The sequence below is a fragment of the Rana temporaria genome, chromosome 5, assembly GCF_905171775.1.
Source record: "Rana temporaria chromosome 5, aRanTem1.1, whole genome shotgun sequence".
NCBI lineage: Eukaryota > Metazoa > Chordata > Amphibia > Anura > Ranidae > Rana > Rana temporaria.
Window position 1 is genome coordinate 387,623,237 of NC_053493.1, and position 14,735 is coordinate 387,637,971.

Here is a 14,735-nt window from a genome sequence, read left to right on the forward strand (position 1 = left end):
CTTGTAATAGGAATAAAAGTGATCAAAAACAAATTTAAGGGACAGAGTAAAAATAAAAAGTAAAATATAAATTGGAAAAAAAAAAAAAAAAAAACCCATCCCTCCATGCTAATGCACAGCAGCGAACGCAAAAGTAAGTCGCGCACGTATATGTTAATGGTATTTGTTTTGTGAGGTATCGCCATGAACACAAGAGCGAGAGCAATAATTCTAGCGCTTAACCTCCTCTGTAACTTTAGACAGGTAACCGGTAAAGACGTTTAAATCGTGGAGACTATGGAGATTTTTAAGTACTGTACTTTGTCGCAATTCCACGAGGGTGCGAAACTTTAAAAAGCACAACATGCTGCATTTTCCCACCCCACAAAGACGCTTGCAAACGCACAGCAACCCATTGCAGTGCACATGAAAGCCCAAAGAATAAAAAGGAGGAAGTGACCTCACTGGGCAAATATGGAACATCAATTGTTTGAAAAGGCGTATCGAATCAATGAATGCAAATGTGCATGAATTTTTTTTATATATATATATAGTTATTAGTGTGCATGAAAAAAAATATATAATAATAATAAATGCAGATTCTGGTGTGAATGGGCCCTAAGCACTCCTGAACACCATTGGTAGCCCACAGCACTGAGAATTCCCAACACCGACATCCCAATGTGATCTTCTACAATCCATGCAAAACTGAAAACAAAACCTTTGGATACAGCTGGACTAGAAGTGAACTCCAGGCAGTGAAACTCTCACTTAAAATACATTAAAACAAATAGTCACAAATGATAGAAATACACTGTGTGCACCAAAGCCCTTTGCAAACCCAGCTATTACTTTGTAAAAGTGTCAGTGACATCTCTGTGCTGTACTTTGCTTATGCAGAGAGCAGAGCGGTGGGAGGGGCCTAGCAGGCTCCACCCACTACAGGCTGCCTGCAGAAAAATACAGGAAGGGCGGGGTCAAGACCAGTCACCCAGCACAAGGATAGAGCAGAACTGTGGGAGGGGAGTAGTGGGCTCCACCCACTACAAGCTGCCTGCAGAATACAGTAGGGGCGGAGACAAGACCAGCCATCCCGAACAAGGAGAGAGAGAGCAGAGCTGTGGGTGCGGATTAAGAAGGCTCCACCCACTACAGGCTGGCTACAGAAAACTACAGAAGGGGTGGAGACAAAACCAGACACTCAGCACAAGGAGAGAGAGCAGAGTAAGCAGGCTCCACCCACTATAGGCTGCCTGCAGAATACAGGAGGGGCGGAGACAAGACGAGAGAGCAGAGCTGTGGGAGGGGAGTAAAGCGGCTCCACCCACTACAGGCTGCCTACAGAAAACTACAGAGGGGGTGGAGACAAGACCAGTCACCCTGCACAAGGAGAGAGAGCAGAGCTGTGGGAGGGGAGTAAGCAGGCTCCACCCACTATAGGCTGCCTACAGAATACAGGAGGGGGCGGAGACAAGACCAGTCACCCTGCACAAAGAGAGAGAGCAGCAGTGACCGGTCTTTATTACAGGAAGGAAAAGTCTCACACTGGATTACTGCACAGCTCTGGAAGAAATACACAAAGCACACCAAGATTCCGGGAAGGACACACATGAATGGATTTAGACAATATTTGCTCAGTTCAGCTATAAAAACACAACCACAACACTACTTGCTCCCCCATTGCATAAAGCTGGACCTGACCGTTCACTTCCTGGCCTCACCATTTCTGCAGAACTTCCCATCCATTCCTGGAAATGCCACGACCTGCACACCACAACCGGCTCAGACCCGACGGGTCGCATGAGAGAGTCTGCACACATCTCTAACCTCCGCTGAGTCACCAGATCAGAGAAAACCTCCAACTGCCAAGTGAAACCCGCGGCAGATCAATGAACACACAGCGCAGCGCTGGAACCAACTTGTTTATTATCTCTGGCTGACGTCAGCGGCAGAGTCAGAGCGTTGGATGGGCTCAGCGTCAGGCGGCGGCATCGCACGCATCGGCTGCTCCCATATCCCCGCACTGGGATTCCTGTTACTAGGCAACAAGAAACTATCCCAACTTTCCAAACTCATCGGGTCTTTTCTTTTTCTGACTTACAGTTCAGTGACACAGGATCCAGGTGCTGCGAAATGCAATCTAGTGGCAGAAGATCTCAGCGCAATGCAAGTTTTTAGGGCCCACCGACATCTCCGCATTGTGTTTACCGCAAGTTTTTAGTGCCCACCGACATCTCCGCATTGTGTTTACCGCAAGTTTTTAGGGCCCACCGACATCTCCGCATTGTGTATACCGCAAGTTTTTAGGGCCCACCGACATCTCCGCATTGTGTTTACCGCACACGTCAATCCACACAGCGCACATTTCAATAAGCGGTGTAACGCCCATGCACGCACAGCGGCAGATCAGCCCGTTCAGTGTATAATACTGACATCTTCAGGTGCCTGGGAGGTGGAGGTGCAGCGCACTGCCTGCTCCCAGCAGCCTGTCAAAGTCAATGACAGGCTGAAATACATGGCAGCATGGCAGCTGTGCGTTGTTCTGAGTGGTACCTGCATTTGGACTTGTTCACAGTTTCGCTTCTGAAAAGCGATCTGCAGTTGATTATTTTTCAGAGGGAGTTTGAAACACTTGGGTACTGGCCATACACTATACGAAAAATTGGCCGAAATTCGGTCAGTTCGATCGTTTTTCAGCCAGTTAAATGGGCACAAAAATCAATCATTGGGACGTTTTTGAGCAGAAAAAACAAGGACAAGTTTGGAAATTTTCTTCTGAACGAACGATAAATTAGGTATATGTAAAAAAAAAAAAAAAAACACCACGAACAATGCGTCTATTTATGTCCACTGAACGATTTATCAGCCAAATGTTTGTTTTTCAAAAATGGGTTTGCCCGATTTTTCATATAGTGTATGGCCAGCATAGGACTCTCAAAATGCAGAATCACTGCGCTAGAGCTGCACGATTCTGGTAAAAATGAGAATCGCGATTCTTTTGCATAAAATGAAGATCACGATTCTCAATTTTTTTTTATTTAAAGCGGTAGTAAACCCCGTTCTTGTCACCATTGCCCATGTTGTCACCATTGCCCATGTATGTATACTCTCGCTCAGGCCCCCAGGTAGTACAATGGTTCCCTCTCTCAGGCTCCGGGATACACAGAACCCCTTCGCCAACCTTGGTGCCCCCCCCCCATCTTCTGCCTCCTCCAGCAGTAAAGCTCCAGCCGGGCTCCCCCGGCACCTGCCCTCATCTCCCCGGCTCTGGTCAGCATTCTCTGCTCCGCTCCCTGTCTGGAACCAGGTCCGCTAGGAATCCTGGGATTGGTAGTTCTACAAGGAGACCTCCCCCAACAGAGGCAGGACTACATATCACGGCATGCCATGCGGCGCAGCAGCGGGTGGAGGATGATGACGTTCCTGCTGCGGATTGGAGGATGGTGGTGATGGGGAATGTGAGCGTCTTCCGGGACACATGGGACAGGTGAGAATAATTTATGGCTGCACCTGAAAATCGCGGATCATCCCGTAGGGAGATCGTGGGCGGGGAGAATCAAGATTGCGATTAATCGTGCAGCTCTATACTGCGCCACACCTGGGTGCACCAAATAGGTCCCATTCGGTGGCAGTGCTGCCTGAAATATGAAGTGGCTGTGCCTGGTTCCCAGGGGCACTTGCCTTTTGGCTCATTCACATGTGCAGGCAACAGTTGCTCCTCTGAAAGGGGATCTGTGGCAGATCACTTTTCAGAAGGCATTGGCTAGGACTATGCAAATACCGCACCACAACTGTGTGCACTGAATAGGTGGCATTCGGTGGCAGTACCACCAGAAATTAGTGGGGGGGGGGCTGTGAACTGTTATGTGAGGTACCTGCATTTGCTTTTCAGAGGAGCACCTTTGTTAGCTGCATGAATGAGCCCAAACGCAGGTACCGCTCGGAAACAGCACACCCTCACCAGCATTTTAGGTGGTACTGCCAAAACGTCACCTATTCAGTGCACACGGTTGCAGCATTGCAAGGGCCTTAGTCACTGCCAAATGCTTTGTGAAAATAGATCCTCTGCCGATTGCTTTTCAGAGGCGTGGCTTTGCTAGCTGCATGTGTAAATGAGCCGAATCCACGGCAGATCACTTTTTAGAGGGCACGCAAGTAGGACACTTAAAAACGCAGCACGTTTACTGAATGGGTTGCATTAAACGGCAGTACCATGTGCCAAATGCGACATGCAATATAACTATTGCTGCAGCCACCAAGCAAAGCATCACTGGCATGGGTACAGATATAGGTAGTGCCTATGCTTTGTTTTGGTGGGCCGGGGTGGTAAAACTGTAGCTGAACCACCTGCATTTACTACTCGAGTGAATGAGCCCTTTAGGGCCGCACATGTTCAGGTAAAAACGCATTCAATGCATGCAGCCCTAAACAGCGACCAGTTGCAGCACATTCCTGCCCGGCAGAGAATGCCAAGCAGCGGGTAACGTGCTGCCTCTGTACCAACCAGGAGCCCATAAATGGGCGCATTTACGCTGCATGAGCCAATCCACAGCTCACAAAGACGCATCGAGCAATTCTGGCAGTACTGCCATGCTGGTGTGACGGCACGTAACACTGGGGTGCCTTTACAACAAATGACAATGCAGCATGCCGGCATTTATTGTGGCAACGCGTTTTACTGCAGCGCAACAACGCAAATCTGGCTAAACCATGACAGAGGAATACACCAGAAAATCTTCTATTGATTATTTGAACATGAAGGAGCCTTTCCCTGGGCACGGGCCAAACCAAGAGCCACACTCCGAGCAAACATCTCCGCAGTGTACCGTTCCCAGGATCAAATAAAGGGCACCTGTCATAAGCCAAGATTAGGAGCACTCCCTTTAAGAGAGAGTGCTCCTGATCTCAGCTCGTTACCTGGAAGACAGAAATCTTGCTGATTGATAGGGGATCAAATATTATTTCACTCATTAAAATGCAAATATCAATTCATAAAAAAATTTAAAAGCGTTTTTCTGGATATTTTTGTTATTCTGTCTCTCACTGGTAAAATAAACCTGCCATTAAAAATATAGACTGATTATTTCTTTGTCAATGGGAAAACGTACAAAATCAGCAGAGGATCAAATAATTCCACCCCCCCCCCCCCCCATCCGTTCTCTAAAACTTTGGTTCTCAAACCTGTCCACAAGTACCCCCAACAGGCCATGTTTGCAGGTTTTCCTTTATCTTGCACGGGTGCTTTAAATCAGAATCAATGGCTTGGTATTTTGGACATTTTTGAGAAATTCACAAAACATGGCCTGTAGGGAGCACTTGAGGACAGGGTTGAGAACCACTGCTCTACAGAACCTGGACGGTATCTTGGTCTATGGGGGACACCACCACTTGTCTTCTACGGATCATGAATACAGCCAAAGGAGTCCAGAGGTGTTTGGACTAGAGGTGGCCAACTTGCTTTATACAGGTGTGACCACTGACATCACCAAAGGGCCACAAACATTAATATATAATGAATAGAATAGATACAGCCAGAGAGTGGAAGCAGAGACCGTGGGATTGTTACAATAGCCGGTCAGAGAGCGACCGCGCTGAAAACCAGGAGGGGGTACATACTTACTACTCTATTGTAGTAAGTCCACACCAGTGGGGAATAGTGCTGTGATCTGAACTCCAGGCTAACTACAATTTATATAGCAATTAGTAACTTTAAAATATATATATATATATATAATTAAAGCGGAGTTCCACCTAAAAATGGAACTTCCGCTTAACGCACTCCTCGCCCCCTTACATGCCACATTTGCCATGCAATTTTTTTTTGGGGGGGGGGGGGGTGGGGGCTTCAGGAGAAGGGGACTTCCTGTCCCACTTCCTCCTTCCGCCGAGGGGCTGGAAAGGCGATTAACTTAATCGCCTTTTCACAACCCCTCCCTGTAGGCGAGCGCCTGTCCAATCGGACGGCGCCGCTCGCGCATGCGCAGTGGGTGCCCGGCCGTGAAGCCGAAAGCTGTCACTGCCGGGTGCCCACACTAGGAATGAAGACGCGCGTCGCTGGAGCCGTGGAGCAGGTAAGTGTCTGTTTATTAAAAGCCAGCAGCTACACTTTTTGTAGCTGCTGACTTTTAATAAACTTAAAAAATGGCTGGAAAACCCCTTTAATATATATATATAAAAAAAAAACTTTAGCATTTATTAAAAAAACTTCTTCCACTCCAGAGGTGCAATGTTAGATCTGGGAGCAGGCATCGAGTCCATACACACAGGACACAGCGGCCATCCAAGTGAACGTAAAAAAATAAATAAAAAAAATATAAAAAAAAAAAAAAAAACAACACATAACAAGAGGAATGCTGGGATTCCCGGCAGCTCCGGCAAACAAAAGCCACCAGGAAACACTTGAGGACCCCCCCCCCCTCCTATATATGGCTTTGAAGTCAAGTAATCAGGTGGAGCAGAACAGCAAATCACAAGTGAACTTCCTAGAAACAAGTTTATCTGACACTCCAAACTCATTCATTCCTCCACCAAGAAAACCCTCCAAACATGTTTAACCCCCAGCGTTCCCGGCCGCGCTCATCAAACAGGTTAAAGAAAGGAGGGGGGGGGGGGGAGAGAGACAAAAGAACTGCAAGTGGGCTGGATGAGAAGAGCGTCGGCTTGTGTTTTCAGGAAGCCTCGGCTTGTTTGAATGTCATTCATGAGATTAGTGGAGGGGAGGACGCGGGGAGCGGGAAACGCGGGGAGCGAGGAGCGGAAACAACGCAGGGATCGGGAAAACACGGGGAGCGAGGATCGAAGCCACCTGAAACTTCTCCCTACAGCCCTCATCCACCATAAACGTGGCGAGATACACCTGAGACTTCCTAACAATTTAGGGATCAATCACCTACTTTAGGTTCAATTCACAGCAGAAGGATAGGATTTTTTTTTTTGCCACGTGACCGATATTTTTAAATAATTTAAGTGGAGTTCCACCTAAAAATTGAACTTGCGCTTTTCGGAACCCTCCCCCCCTCTGGTGTCACATTTGGCACTTTTCATGAGGGGAGAGCAGATACCTGTCTAATACTGGTATTTTGCTCCCACTTCCGAGCATAGATACCCGAGCCACCCGCGGGTATCTATGCCACTTCCTTCTCCGCCTTCACCGCCCCCCCCCCCCCCCTGTCTTCTGGAACATGTGTGTCTCCTAGAAGACAGCTGGGACCAGTGGGATCACGCAGCGCGAGTAGCGTATGCGTAGTAGGGAACCAGGAAGTGAAGCCGCAAGGCTTCACTTCTTGATTCACTTATCAAAGATGGCGGCGGCAACACCTGAGAGCCGAGTGATAGATCGGCTTTGGGTGCTGACATCGTGGGCACCCTGGACAGGTAAGTGCCTTATTTTAAAAGTCAGCAGCTGCAGTATTTGTAGCTGCTGACTTGGAAGAAAAAAAAAAAAAAAAAAAACACTCAGCGGAACTCCGCTTTAAGGACTCTTGAGACAGTTGGTAATGCCAACTGTCCCCAAAAAACGCATATGCCTTTTTACCAAATTGTATGCATTTTCTGGTTGCCTGACCCCCTAGGCATGCACCTGTGAAACATGAACATGTGGCTAAAAAAAAAAAGAAACACACACCAAAAACTCAAGCACTGCGTTTTTGATATCTGACCGCGACTTGTCACACACACACACATTATATATTTTAGAGCTGCACGATTAATGGTAAGAAAATCGCGATCTCGATTCACCCCCCCCCCCCGCGATCTCCAGGACGGATGACCCGCGATTTTCGGGTGCGGCCATAGGAAAGTGCCCGGCTTCGGCCTAGCTCCGGAGCGGCGGCCATCTCATAGGAAGTGACGTTTCGGCGCCGCCATCTTGCTCCACCCCACACTCCTGCACAGTAATGATAGTGAGAAGGGGGCAAGCGGACATCTTGTTACACCCAACAGTTATTTTCAACACAAAAACTGAGCTTATGTGGTTAAATAGAGTATAAGTAAATATGACAGACTGTTTACATGTTACATTTTAAAAGCTGACCTTACATGCTTGCTAATAGGGCTGCAACCAACGATTATTTTGAGGTGATCAAATACTTTATTTGGGTAAATAATGCAGTGCCAGATCGCAACAAATGGCCTTGTCATGAAGAGGGGGATGGGGGTAAAACCTCCTGGGGCTAAAGAGGTTAAACACCAAAAATTGATCAGTGTGGAAGGGCCCTCATTAATCTCAATTGGCAAGTTTGACAGGTGAATCTGGTGCAACTACATGCATGGTAACCAATCAGCTTCTAACTTCAGCTTGTTCAATTGAGCTTTGACAATAAAAGCTGGAAGCCGATTGGTTTCTGTGCCGAGCTGCACCAGATTTTGCATGTTCCAGTTTTAGTAAATCAGCCCCATAGTGAGTTAGGAACCAAGCCTGTTGATAGTTTCTGGGCCCCTTCATACTACAGGAAGGCAATGGTGCTGACTGCACTTTTTTTTTTTTAGAACTTTATTGAACTGTCTCAAAGGCTTTGGAAATATTCCAATGGGGTCACAAGTTCTGGGATTCCCGTACTCTGATAGGATTTCCTCTCACTTCCTGTTTTGGATATGGGACAGGAAGTGAAAGAATCTCCACAACCAGACACAAACGGCAAAAAACGGGGGCGTGCTGCGATGGATTGTGGCGCACTATGCTACACAGAAAAATAAAACCTATGTGCTCATGAGATGACAAATAACACAACGCTCGGGGGTGACCGGCCCCTGGAACATAATAGGATTCCCCATCTTGACGTATTTTGGGAATTGCGCATTTCTGCCCCAGAAAAGCTCATGTACTTTATAGCGCTTCAAGTGTAAAATCTGCTATAATTTCTAATTTCTTCACCCCTTTTTTTCAAAAACGCACCGTGCCAAACTGCATGGTTCAGCAATTAATGTCACAGCCGTCGTCACGCCTTCACTTCCTGTCACATGATTCCTGAAGTGGGTCCCAGAGAGGAGAATGGGATTCTACATCTTGAGTGTTGTCACACTTCAGGAATCACGTGACAGGATGTGAAGGCGTGACGACGGCTGTGACATTAATTGCTGAACCATGCAGTTTGGTGTGGTGCGTTTTTGGAAAAAAGGGTCAGGGCCGTCCCTTTCTTGCACATGAGGTAACTCACTGAAATGATCCGAATGCCCTACATGCGACTCCCTGGAACACGCATGAGCTAGGCCACACCTGTATGGTGTCAACCTAGCCTCAGGGCCAGTTCACACCAAGGATCGCACAACGCGCTGTGCTTTCCTGTACGGTTTGAGCCCATTGGTACTTTAAAAGTCTCGGCGGTCAGGCTTTGGCGCCAAGCGCCCACATATTTACGTGCACCACAAGAGCTGTGCCCAGAGCATGCGTCCTGTGCACCATAGCATTCGGGCTTTCACACAGGGGAGGCTTGTGAGGCGTTTTTTTTAGCGCCAAAAATGCCTGAAAAGTGCCTTGCGCATTTGCATGAGTTTTTTTTTTTTTTTTGTGGTTTTTATGCGTTTCCCCTTTAAAGTCTATGGACCTGATATCACAAAGACAAGTAGTCCTTTTGTTGTGTATTGTCACACACACACACACGACACAGGTGTGACTGGAGAATAAAGAATCCCCGGGTCATGTGACCACGGATCCCATCACATGAGAATAAGCAGAGCTCTCCTCAGAAGCCAGCTGTCACTATGAGGTGCAGCAGGGGGTGGAGCAATGAGCGTGTAGGCAACATCACACCATAGACTTTTTTTTTCTTCCAACTTTATTAAAAAAATGTCATTAATTTCTACGCATGGTGGCTCAGCAGCAGCACTGCATAAAAATGGACATTACATGGGGCCTTTAGGTGAGCAGCATTCATTCTTCCACACCTCACTGCAGCGTGCGCAATCCTCCCCGAGCGCCCTCATGGTGACCCGATATATATAACCCCTGTCAGATTTGTTTTCACCATCTGTGTCCCATTGGGGAAATTTCCCTTCACTTCCTGTCCCATAGCCAAACAGGAAGTGAGGAAATCCCTGAAAATGAAGGGAACCAGAGCTAGTGTCCCCATTGGAGGATTTCCCCTTTTCTGGGGGACAACTCAAAATTTGGGATTTTCTTTTACTTTCACTAATGATGGTAAACAGGGGAAAAAAAAAGGGGTGAATCTCTATAACAGGGGCACAGACAGTAATAAAAACTGACAGGGGTTCCAATCCCTCTCCATCCTCCGGACACTGCCGATTACAGATTGGGGTAAACAGCCAAGCTGCAGCTCCCTACCATGTGATCGGCTGTGTCCAATCACAACTGATCACAGATGTAAACACAAGCCTGTTATGGCCATCTCCTTTCCTCACCCTGACAGTGCAAGAAGAGGAGAGCCGATGTGTGAAAGGGACATGGGCACCGATTATCAGTGCAGTCCCAACAGTGCCCATCAGTGTCGCCTATCAGTGCTGCCCACCACCAGTAGTGCCACCTATCAGTGCCCACCACTAGTAACCACCTGTGCCACCTATTAGTGCTGCCCTGTGATTCCCACCAGTAGTGCCACCTATCAGTACCCACCACTAGAGTCACCTATCAGTGCCCACCACCAGTGCCCATCTATCAGTGCCCACCACCAGTAGTGCCCACCAGTGCCACCTATTAGTGCTGCCCTGTGATTCCCACCAGTAGTGCCACCTATCAGTGCCCACCACTAGAGTCACCCATCAGTGCCCAACATTAGTGCCACCTATCAGTGGTGCCCAGTGCCAGCTATCAGTGCCCAGTACCTCCCTGTGGTTCCCACCACCAGTGTCACCTATCAGTGCCCACCACCAGTGCCATCAGTGCACACCACCAGTGCCACCTATTAGTGCTGCCCTGTGATTCCCAACCAGTAGTGCCACCTATCAGTGCCCACCACTAGAGTCACCTGTCAGTGCCCACCACTAGTAGTGCCCAGTGCCAGCTATCAGTGCCCGGTACCAGTGCTGCCCTGTGGTACCCACCAGTAGTGCCACCTATCAGTGCCCACAACCAGTAGTGCCCACAAGTGCCCCCTATCAGTGCCCACCATTAGTGCCACCTATCAGTGCCCACAACCAGTAGTGCCCACCAGTGCCACCTATCAGTAGTGCCCCCTATCAGTAGTGCCCACAAGTGCCACCTATCAGTGCCACCTATTAGTGCCGCCTATCAGTGCCCAGAAGCGCTACCTATCAGTGCCCACAAGTCCCGCCTATCAGTGCCCACCACCAGTAGTGCCCAAAAGTGCCGCCTATCAGTGCACATCAATGAAATGAGAAAAATTTGTTAAAAAAATAAAATAAAAATTCTGTAAATTTTCATTTATTTTGCATAAAATAACAAACAAAAAACAAAACAAATGCCCAGTGTAAAAGAATACCACAAAAAAAAAAAAAAAAAAAAAAAAAAGGAAGAGCTCCATTTGTGCAACCTTCGAACTGTGACAGCGCTGAAAAGTTAAAATTGGCCTGGGCAGGAAGGGGGTTAAAAGTGCCCGGTAGGCAAGTGGTTAAGCCCTTGTGGGCGGGGAAAATGTGTCAATGGGCGTGGCCTATCAAAGACTTGTCGGCTGAAGCAGATTTCATTTCTACGCCGGGTCAAATTGCACGACTATTGCCGGAAATCGCACGGTTCAAACCGGAACGACGCCGACTTCCCGGTGCCGCATCAGTTTGATAAAGTCGTTCCTGAGCGACTTTTGGCGATTTCGGGTGCGACTCGCATAAACATCGGCTTTCAGATACATTAAAGTCGTACGATTTCAGAGCCGCAAACAATGTGGGCGAGGGCTGGAAGCCGATTGGCCATCAGGCCCCCCTCCCCCCACCACAAAATCGATCAACTTGGGTCACACACACCTGTCACTAGAGAGAAGATCTCATGGCTCAGGTCACTTTAGTCTCGCTCAGTAGATCTGATCACATTGCGCTCTGATTGGTTGTCACGTGTATGGCCGCCATATACAGACTGATCGACATGCACAAAAGTGTGAAAAGCCCCCGTCAGTCAGGCCCATGTGATCGATTTGTTGGCGGTCCCCGTTGCTGCTCATTGCTCGACCAACGTCTGATCGTTTTGGACATTCTATTTTTTCCCCCTCGCCATGTGCAGACCCCTCCCCCCCCATAGATGGGTGATGTACGGGCGATTGTGTTTTCTTCAGTTGTATTGCGCGGTGTTTGGCCGCCAGAGAGAGAGAGATCCATCGATTTGTGTAAAGGTGCCACTGATCCACCCACAATCCTCGTAGTTTTCTGCCACAACTGATCGACTTTTGTCAATGGAACCCGCCACACATCACCGGCCGATCATTCCTGTCTCACGTGACTGATTGTTTACTTGTATTGCTCTGTGTGTGACCCCCACATAGCGATCCGTCCGTACAACAGGAGGAAGGTCTCTGGGCTCTTGGGGATGCTCTATTTAAATGCAGATCTGGGGGGGGGGCTCGGTTGCACTTTCACCCTCCAGATCTAGTTTTGGGGGGGGGGGGGGGAGATGCTCCCTCCACACAGATCTATAGTTTGGGGGGGGGGTGCTCCCTCCACGCAGATCTAGTTTTGGGGGGGGGGTGCTCCCTCCACGCAGATCTATAGTTTGGGGGTGCTCCCTCCACAGATCTAGCTTTGGGGGGGGTGCTTCCTCCACACAGATCTATAGTTTGGGGGTGCTCCCTCCACACAGATCTATAGTTTGGGGGTGCTCCCTCCACACAGATCTATAGTTTGGGGGTGCTCCCTCCACACAGATCTAGTTTTGGGGGGGGGGTGCTCCCTCCACACAGATCTATAGTTTGGGGGTGCTCCCTCCACACAGATCTATAGTTTGGGGGTGCTCCCTCCACACAGATCTATAGTTGGGGGGGGGGGGGCTCCCTCCACACAGATCTCTAGTTTGGGGGGGGGTGCTTCCTCCACACAGATCTCTAGTTTGGGGGGGTGCTCCCTCCACACAGATCTAGTTGGGGGGGGTGCTCCCTCCACACAGATCTATAGTTGGGGGGGGGGTGCTCCCTCCACACAGATCTATAGTTGGGGGGGGGTGCTCCCTCCACACAGATCTAGTTTTGGGGGGGGGTGCTTCCTCCACACAGATCTAGTTGGGGGGGGGTGCTCCCTCCACACAGATCTAGTTTGGGGGGGGGTGCTTCCTCCACACAGGTCTAGTTTGGGGGGTGCTCCCTCCACACAGATCTCTAGTTTGGGGGGGGGTGCTTCCTCCACACAGATCTCTAGTTTGGGGGGGTGCTCCCTCCACACAGATCTAGTTGGGGGGGGTGCTCCCTCCACACAGATCTATAGTTGGGGGGGGGGGTGCTCCCTCCACACAGATCTATAGTTGGGGGGGGGGTGCTCCCTCCACACAGATCTAGTTTTGGGGGGGGGTGCTTCCTCCACACAGATCTAGTTGGGGGGGGTGCTCCCTCCACACAGATCTAGTTTGGGGGGGGGTGCTTCCTCCACACAGGTCTAGTTTGGGGGGGTGCTCCCTCCACACAGATCTATGTTTGGGGGGGGTGCTCCCTCCACACAGATCTATGTTTGGGGGGGGTGCTCCCTCCACACAGATCTATGTTTGGGGGGGTGCTCCCTCCACACAGATCTAGCTGGGAGGGGGGGCGTTGCACTTTCACCCTCCATGCAGATCGGAAGGGGGGGCGTTGCACTTTCACCCTCCATGCAGATCGGAAGAGGGGGGGGGCGTTGCACTTTCACCCTCCATGCAGATCGGAAGGGGGGCGTGCAGCGTCCCGGTAGATCGGAGACAGACGGGATCGGAAGGTGTCGGTGGTGGGATCGCTCGGTGGGCCCGTCTCTCTCTCCCTCTCCTATACATGTACCGCCCTGTGTCGGACGCCATATTTTCTGTTATGTCGACATCGGGAACGTCGATGCGCTCCCCCCGCCCCTCCCCCTCCGGGGCTCATCCGCCCCCCAACTTACACCCGACCGGGTGACAATCCCCCCTCCCCCCGTACTGTGACCCGATAAACACAGGGGTAAAGTTTATGTTGCGAGTTGTGTTGGGGGGGAGGGGGGTGTGTGATCTCCGGAGAGGGGGGCATGGGGTGTGTGATCTCCGGTCCCCCCCGGTTAGAAGTTGTCTCACCTGCGGCTGTACGGAGATCGGACACCCGGCACACAATCCTCCCTTCTCCTCCCCGGCCATCGGGAGACACAAATCCTCCGACCATCAGCGGGGAATCTACGCCAAAAGCCACATGATCTGCACGTCATCCGCCCGATTTGCATACGATCCCTCCCGCAACTCCGCGCGATCTCCGCTCCGATCTTCCGCAAAGTTGCGCACTGAGATCTCCCCGGAGCGCCCATTGTCAGGGGGGAGGGGCCAGGGGGCGGGGCCTACCGGGCACTTCACCCGATGATCTGCCCCCCCCCCCCCCCCGTCTTCTGTTCTACCGACCGACAGACATAGGGGGGGCGAAGAAAGTTCAGGGTGTCACCGGGGAGAGGAGACAACTGTTGATCCCGACCACGTGTGTGAGGGGATAAAAACACATGGCGGAGGGGAGAGTATATAGGGGGGCAAACACATGGCAGAGGGAAGAGTATATAGGGGGGCAAACACATGGCGGAGGGGAGAGTATATAGGGGGGCAAACACATGGCGGAGGGAGGAGTATATAGGGGGGCAAACACATGGCGGAGGGGAGAGTATATAGGGGGGCAAACACATGGCAGAGGGAAGAGTATATAGGGGGGCAAACACATGGCGGAGGGGAG

The 14,735-nt window shown here is 50.1% G+C and overlaps 1 protein-coding gene across 1 annotated transcript in view; it reads right to left on the reverse strand.

Moving 5' to 3' along the window:
• ZHX2 (zinc fingers and homeoboxes 2) overlaps positions 1 to 14,343 on the reverse strand; it is a 77,505-nt gene extending 63,162 nt beyond the window's left edge. Inside the window, exon 1 of the mRNA XM_040354906.1 lies at positions 14,102 to 14,343. The gene's annotated coding sequence lies outside the window, so the exon portion shown is untranslated. The remainder of the gene's footprint in view (positions 1 to 14,101) is intronic.
• Between the last annotated feature and the right edge of the window lie 392 nt (positions 14,344 to 14,735).